We start from the raw sequence: 8,212 nt of genomic DNA, 5'->3' as shown, positions 1-8,212 counted from the left end.
GTGGGCAACAGGGGATGGTGGGTTTATGCGCGCTTTGTGGATGTGGAAAACTTGTTGTGCACCATCGCCCGACCGCCACCTAGTACCACATGTGATGGGTACCCCATAATCCTACAAGCTTGAGATGAGGAAGTGTAGAAGGGTGAACTTCCTGCTTTTATTCGTTGACCACAGAGTGGTACCTGGAGATATGTTGCGAGGGTCAGGAGACCTTGGGGACGTCAGGTGGGGTGCTATTGCCCAAAACCAAGCTTGACCAATCCCGACCCAACCCGGGCATAGTCGGTCAGTGAGAACCTGTGATGTACCTAAACAGGCGAGCTCCTGGCAGTCAACAGATAAGAGGAACAAAGACCACAAAGCAAGGAGGCTTGTGGTGGCTGGCCAGCTATGAACTTGTTTGATGTGTGAGATATGGCCTCTGGTAATCGATTACCAAGGGTGGGTAATCGATTACAAGGCTTAGAAATGAAGACAGGAGGCTAAGATGGTCTCTGGTAATCGATTACCAGGGGATGTAATCGATTACCAGGCTTGAAAACGAGGTCAGGAAGCTAAGGGAGCTTCTGGTAATCGATTACCAGGGGATGTAATCGATTACCAGGCTTAAAAAGGGAACTGGGAGATGGTGGAAACCTCTGGTAATCGATTACCAGTCTATGTAATCGATTACACAGAGGGATGGGTCACTGGTAATCGATTACCAGGTATGTATAATCGATTACACAGTGCATTTCTGCAGATTTCATGTTCTGAGGCTGTGTAATTCGAGTTTAGCCTCTGGTAATCGATTACCAAGGCTGTGTAATCGATTACCAGAGATGAAAAGCCTTAAGATACCCCTTTTAATTGCATGTAGTGGTTATGAGACGCATTGTGTTGCAGCATAGTTAGATTCTTGTGAAAGAGTCTACCCCTTTCTTTTCTTTCTTGTAGATCGTGATGGCGGCGCAGCTAATCCATGATCGAGTAGAGATGGAGTGCCTAGAGGGAGCTTGGGAGACCCTCGAAGGCAACACGAGGTGCCGATTTCGGGGCACCATTCGATTTACGGCTACTTCTTTGGTGCATCCAGATGAACCGGCGCGTACGCTTCAGCGCACTGTGGGGTGGATACTACCCACGCCTACACCATATCGTCTAGTGGAGCCAGTTCAAGTGATCGAGGTGACGTCATCCGAGGAAGACCCTGAGGAGGATCCCGAGGAGCTACCTCCTGAGCCTGCTGTGGATGCTCTTGACTTCCTAGAGTGTGATGAGGACCCACTTCCTGAGGTGTATTCTCCCGAGGAAGTCATGTCGGCATCTGAGGCAGACTCTACGGAGGATAGTGGCCCGAGAGAGATGGCGACCAGTGGAGGCTCTTCATCATAGTGGACAGTTCCATAGACTAGTTTTATATGCTTTTTGAGGGTGGGTGTATCTAGGACTGACTGTTAGGTTTACTCTTTTGTTTTTGTATGGGTAGACCTGATGTATAGGAATTTGATGATTGTATACATGTGGCTGAAGCCACCACTGTGGACACCTTTGCTCTGGATGACACTATGTATTTTGTAAAACTCCCATATTTTGGACAGCTTTGAACGATGAATGCATTTATGATCGATCTTGTTATTTGAAAAGAAAGCATTAGCAAATTTATTTGTAAAAGAGTTTATCAACCGTATTTTATTCTTTTATTTTCACGTGACGACCTAAAGTAATGACTGGTACACTCTTCCTTTTGAAACAGCAAAATAGTTTAGAGATTACGAGTGGTAAGAAAGAAATGACTCCGAATAGAGTTGTGAACTGGCCATTCAGGACTCTATAGTGAGGATTTTCCTTCTAAACCTTGTTATGGTGAAAAGAGAAAGAAATGAAAAAGAAAAAGAAGAAAAAAAAATTTACCATGGTTTTTGTTAATTAAATCATTACTATTAAACCAGTCATTATTTTGGGGACGCCACAAGTACTTTAAGATATCTATTAATAGTAGAGTGGTAAAAGTAAACCTGATCTCATGGGTTTCTAAAGCATATTGTAAATAAATTATATAAACAAACTAAGTTGTAAAGGAAAGTATAACTCCTTCAATTGTTTTAACTTCAATTCTCCATATTTTTACTGTTGTATCGATGTACTGGTCGTACTCGGTTTTAAAGGTCATTATGTGTTTGCACAAAGACATAAGGTCAATGTATTGTTAGTACAAGACAATAGGTTAGTACTCAGTTTTGTGTAAGATGTAAATAGATCAATACATAATTTAGTGTAAGATATGAATAGATGAGTACACAGTTTTGTCTAAGACTTCTCCCACTGATTCAAGTAAAGAATAAATAAGCACAAGAAAAGATACGCAATAAAGATGAAAGAAATAGCTTGATCTGTGTACTTCCCAGTTTGGAGCAAGTTTTACTTTAGCATGATCCTTCCTTGCTTCTCCTCTCATTCTCCATATGAGATCACTAACTCAGAATTCTCTTTTCTTCAATTTTGACTCATGCTTTTGAGTTGCTCTCCTCCTACAAGCTTTTTCTTGAATTTGAGCGTGATCTCTCACCTCGTCAATCATATCTAGTTCAAACGGTAGGCTTTCATTATTAAGTGCTTCCTTAAAGTGGGTTCTTCTTGTTGAGGGTTCACCGACCTCAACTAGAATCATGGTGGCAATACCATAAGTCAATTTGAAAGGAGTTTCCTTTATTGTGGATTGCGGGGTGCAATGGTATGCCCATAGTATGATAGGCAACTCCTTAGCCCAAAGACCTGTTGCTTTGCCTACTCTTTTCTTCATCTCTATTAGGATGACCTTGTTTTTGCTTCTGTTTTCCCATTTGTTCGGGGATGTTCAACTGAAGACACCAAGTGCTTGATGTCGAGCTATCAAAGGGATTGTTCATACTCTTTCTCTGTGGATTACGTGCCATTATCAACAACTTGAAGAATGGTTTTTCCTTCTTTGCCATCTTGGGTAAGAATTGAGAGAGAGAAAGATAAACTAGCTTCCTTATTAGTTTTTGGAGTTCGTTCATATTTTCTGGACTCCCCCTTGCTATGACAACTTCACATTTGTCTGGATTTGCTTCTATCCCCTTGTAGGTTAACATAAAACCCAAGAACTTACTTCCTTTAACCCCAAAAGTGCATTTTTTAGGGTTCAACCTCATGTTGTGTTTTCTGAGCTCTGCAAAGATCATAGTCAGGTCATAGGTGTGTTGATTAGGAGAGAGTGACTTCACTACCATATCATCTACGTACACTTCTACATTTTTTCTGATTTGTTCCTTGAAATCTTTATCCATGATCCTTTATTATGGGCACCTACATTTTTTAGGCCAAAAGGCATTACCTTGTAACAAAAGTCGGCTCCATCAATGATGAATGTTGTTTTTTCTTGGTCAAGTAGGTACATCTTGATGTAGCTCCATGTGGAGCTAGTAGACCTTGGATCTTCTTCATCAACGGAGTCCTTTGCTTCTTGAATATCAATGGAAGTGGAATGAAAAAGGACGAAAGATGATTGGAGACGCCACTTCAAGGAGAAGATGAGTCAAGCACAAGCTCACCACCATAAGAAACCATCGATAAGAGCTTGAAGGAGAAGAAGATGAGGAGAGGCAGAAGGAGAGAAGGAGTACAAAATTTTGTGCCTTAAATAAGGTCTGAACTTTGAAGTGTAATTATCAAATGATCAAAGTTGAAAAAATGCACACACATGGCCTCTATTTATAGCCTAAGTGTCACACAAAATTGGAGGGAAATTTGAATTTCTACTCAAATTTTACTTGAATTTGAAATTGAATTTCTGGAGCCAAATTTTGGTGCCAAAATTTCACTAATTTTGATTAGTGAATTTTAGCTATAGTTCAGCCCACTAATCCAAGATCAAGTCCAAGATTCTCCACTAAGCGTGCTTAGGTGTCATGAGGCATGTAAAGCATGAAGAACATGCACAAAGTGTGACTATATGATGTGGCAATGGGGTGTAGCAAGCAAATGCTCACCTCCCCCACTAAAATTTAATTGGATTGGGCTTCTCCCAATTCAATTAAATTTACTTTCCAACACACACATCAAATATTCACTTAATGCATGTGAAATTACAAAACTACCCCTAATACAAAAACTAGTCTAGGTGCCCTAAAATACAAGGGCTGAAAAATCCTACATTTCTAGGGTACCCTACCTATATTATGGAGCCCTAAATATAAGGCCCAAAAATAATGAAACCTTAATCTAATATATTCAAAGATAAGTGGGCTCATACTTAGCTCATGGGCCCGAAATCTACCCTAAGGCTCATGAGAACCCTAGGGACTTCTCTTGCATCTCTGGCCCAATCTTCTTGGAGTCTTCTATCCAATGCCCTTGGGGGATAAGATTGCATCATTCCCTCCCCCTTGTAAAGGATTTGACCTCAAATCCAGAGGTACTTGAAACTCAGGGATTCTTTCCTCAACACCTTTAAAAATAATTAAAACATATGTATTAGTGATGTTGGGTATGTTAGAGTAGCGTAAGGATTGAAAACCTCTTTCCTGGCCATCTTTCCATCAGAGAACATCGTTCCTCACCAACTAAATGAGTGGTGCTGCAAGTATCGAAAAATATGGGACAAACCTTTTGTAAAAGTTTGTTAAGTCATGGAAGCCCCAAATTTTCCTTATACTTGGTGGAGTGGGTCACTTAGGAATGACCTTTATTCTCTTAGGGTTCGTGGGAACCCCTTGATCACTATTTAAAAAATTAAGGAAAGTAATGCAATAAAACATACCTTTTTTTTTTGTATTTTCATGTTGATTATTCCTCCCAAAAAGTACGACAAACCTAAGGTGTCCCATATGAGCACCTAGGTTTGTATTGAAACAAAAAATAAGAACAAACCTACCTAATGAGTCCCTATGTACACAAATCATGAAGATGTTGGATGCATGAGTGATTTTACAAAAGAGGGTTGCACCACTCAACACATTCATCATACCACCTATCTCAGGGATTTGGTGCCTCATAATACTTATTTTGGGCACCAACAAAGCACAAGGATTTAAGCTCTTACGAACCAAACCCTCATCCAAAAACTCCTTTACTTGAGGAATAACCTCAAGCTCAAGAGGTATGGCGGTGCTAAGGGATGTTTCCCTTGATAGGAGAAGGTAGAAAGATTGTTTAAGAAGGAGTGCTCTTTTGATATCACATTTTGTTGCAAACTGATTTTCCTTCTTAACAATCTTCATGGAGGAATCCTTTTCATCTTTTTCCTTCCCCTTGGCCTTTGAAGACAAGGCCTTACTATCCTTCTTAAAAGAATATTCCCTGCCTCCATGAAAACTATATCACAATTAACTTCATCCTTATATGTCCCAATAGAGAAAGGTACCTTCACTTGTTGGTTAACTATCATTTCCCCTTGTTCATTGAGCCATTGAAGTTTATAAGGTTTTGGGTGGGGAATGATAGTGAGGTTCAACTTGGAAACTAATCTTGTGCTACAAAAATTGAAACAAGATCCACTATCCACAATGAGAGAACAAGTTTTATCTAAAATTTTGCATCTTGTATGAAAGATGTTCTCTCTTTGGGATTGAGATAGATCACAAGATTGACATCCAAGGAGCCTTCTAACCATTAGGAGGTCACCTTCTTCATGGGGGTAGACTTCCTCACTAGACTCTTCACCCCTTACTTCATCTTCACTTCCACTAGAGGAAGGGGAAGAAGTAGTCTCCTCTTGACTACTATAAATGTCTTAACCCCTCATAATCATGCTTTTCTTTGTGGGGCATTGAGAGGCAATGTGACCTCTCCCAAGACATTTGAAGCATTTAATGTTGCTAGTCCTTTCTTGTGAACTAGTCTTAGAGGTGGATTTCTCTATGGTCTTACCCTTATCTTCCTTGGATTTTGAAGGTGCAGCCCCCAAAATTCCTTGGGCTTGGTCCTTTCTAGGATAAGAGTGAAAGCCATAAGATTTTGAAGAAGACTTTCTTTTAAGTTGTTGCTCCACTCTTATACAAAGTTGGACTAGCTCATCTAGGTCCCTATATGGAAGGAGTTCAACCTTATCCCTCACTTCTATATTAAACCCACTAAGGAACCTAGCTATGCTTGTTCTTTCCTCCTCCCTAAGTCCGGCTCTTAAAAGGAGTAGTTCCATTTGTTGTCTATATTCTTCAACACTCATACTCCCTTGTCTAAGCCTTTGGAGCTTGTCCATAAGCTCCCTTTCACAGTAGGTGGGAATGTGCCTTTTCCTAAGGGCACTCTTAAGATCATTCCAATACTCTACTGGGGAGTCCACCGATAGAGGGCATACTCTTGAAAGCTAAGGGTAGCCAATGGAACTTTTCTCTCTTTGCGAATATGATAGCAAGCAAAGAGTTGTTCAACCTTCATTTCCCAATCTAAGTAGGCCTCAACCTTATCTTTTCCATGGAAATATGGGAGGCTAATTGATGCAATCCTACCCCCCAAGGGCATTGGATAGAAGACTCCAAGAAGATTGGGCCAAAGATGCAAGAGAAGGCCCTAGGGTTCTCATGAGCCTTAGGGTAGATTTCGGGCCCATGGGCTAAGTATGAGCCCACTTATCTTTGTACATATTAGATTAAGGTTTCATTATTTTTGGGCCTTGTATTTAGGGCTCCATAATGTAGGTAGGGTACCCTAGAAATATAGGATTTTTTAGCCCAAGTATTTTAGGGCACCTAGACTAGTTTTTGTATTAGGGGTAGTTTTGTAATTTCACATGCACTAAGTGAATATTTGATGTGTGTAGTTGAAAATAAATTTAATTGAATTGGTTGAAGCCCAATCCAATTAAATTTTAGAGGGGGAGGTGAGCATTTGCTTACTACACCTCATTGCCACATCATATAGTCACACTTTGTGCATGTCCTTCATTCTATACATGCCTCATGACACCTAAGCACACTTAGTGGAGAATCTTGGAATTGATCTTGGATTAGTGGGTTGAACCATAACTAAAATTCACTTATCATAATTAGAGAAATTTTGGCTCCAAAGTTTGGCTCCACAAATTCAATTTCAAATTCATGTGAAATTTGAATTGAAATTCAAATTTCCCTCCAATTTTCTATGACACTTAGGCTATAAATAAAGGTCATGTGTGTGCATTTTTTTCAACTTTGATCATTTGAATATTAACTTCAGATTTTAGAGCTCTTTTAGAGCACAAAATTTCGTGCTCTTCTCTCACTCTCCCTTCATTCATCTCCTTCTTCCTCCAAGCTCTTATGCATGACTTCCTATGGTGGTGAGCTTCTTCTAGACTCATCTTCTCCTTGAAGTGGCGTCTCCTCTCTCTCTTCCTTCTCCATTCCGCTGCCATTTATCTTCCAAGAAGCAAAGGAATCCATTGATGAAGAAGATCCTAGGCCTACAAGCACCAATATAGCTTACATCATGTGGTATCAAGAGCATCTTCATCTAGGTGATGTTCTTTTGTTTCCTCTATCTTTTTGTTCGGTGAATTCTCTTTAATTCCTTGATCTTCAGCTTATTCTCCATGTATATCCTCCATTGTATTGTGGTTTGGTGCTGTTTAGAGTAGATTAAAAAAAAATAAACTGATTAAATCTTAGATCTACACTTGTTCTTGCATTTTTATGGTTCAAATTTTGTAGATCTACTCTTGAATCTTGTTTTTGTGTTGATTTTAGGTTCTATCAATTTTCATTCATAATATTATTGTGCTGAACCTTTAGATCTAAATTTTCTTCCAAAATATTGATTAGAAAAAACACAAAAATCGAAGTTTAAATCACTTAATCCATGTTGTCTTAGAGTCATGTTTAGTCATAGTAATTGTCACATTATGCTCTAAGTTTGTGTTGAAATTTTATTTTGTTTATTCAATTCTAGATACATTTGTTCATGTATTCTTGTCATTCTTAGCCTATCTTTTGAATTTTGAGTCTAATTCATGCATGTTATTTAGTTCATAACATGTTCTAAATCAATTCCTAGAAGTAGTCTTAATGTTGAACTCTTTTTTTGTTTTCTAAGATTCCTACATGATGCCTATGATGAAGTTGAGTTGTGGTGTTGAGTTGTGGTGTTGAGTTGTGGCTGGATTTGTGAATCAAATAAGTCTTAAGGTCTCTTGAATTGTGTTATTCAAGATAATATAGCATAAGCAAACACAAATTGTAACTATCCAAGCCTTAAGCAACATAAACACTACTCTTGATTTCTAGGTTGAAAT

This window comes from Glycine soja, chromosome 19 (assembly GCF_004193775.1).
Source record: "Glycine soja cultivar W05 chromosome 19, ASM419377v2, whole genome shotgun sequence".
NCBI lineage: Eukaryota > Viridiplantae > Streptophyta > Magnoliopsida > Fabales > Fabaceae > Glycine > Glycine soja.
The sequence above is the reverse complement of the archived record's forward strand: the minus strand, read 5'-3'. Positions refer to the sequence as shown.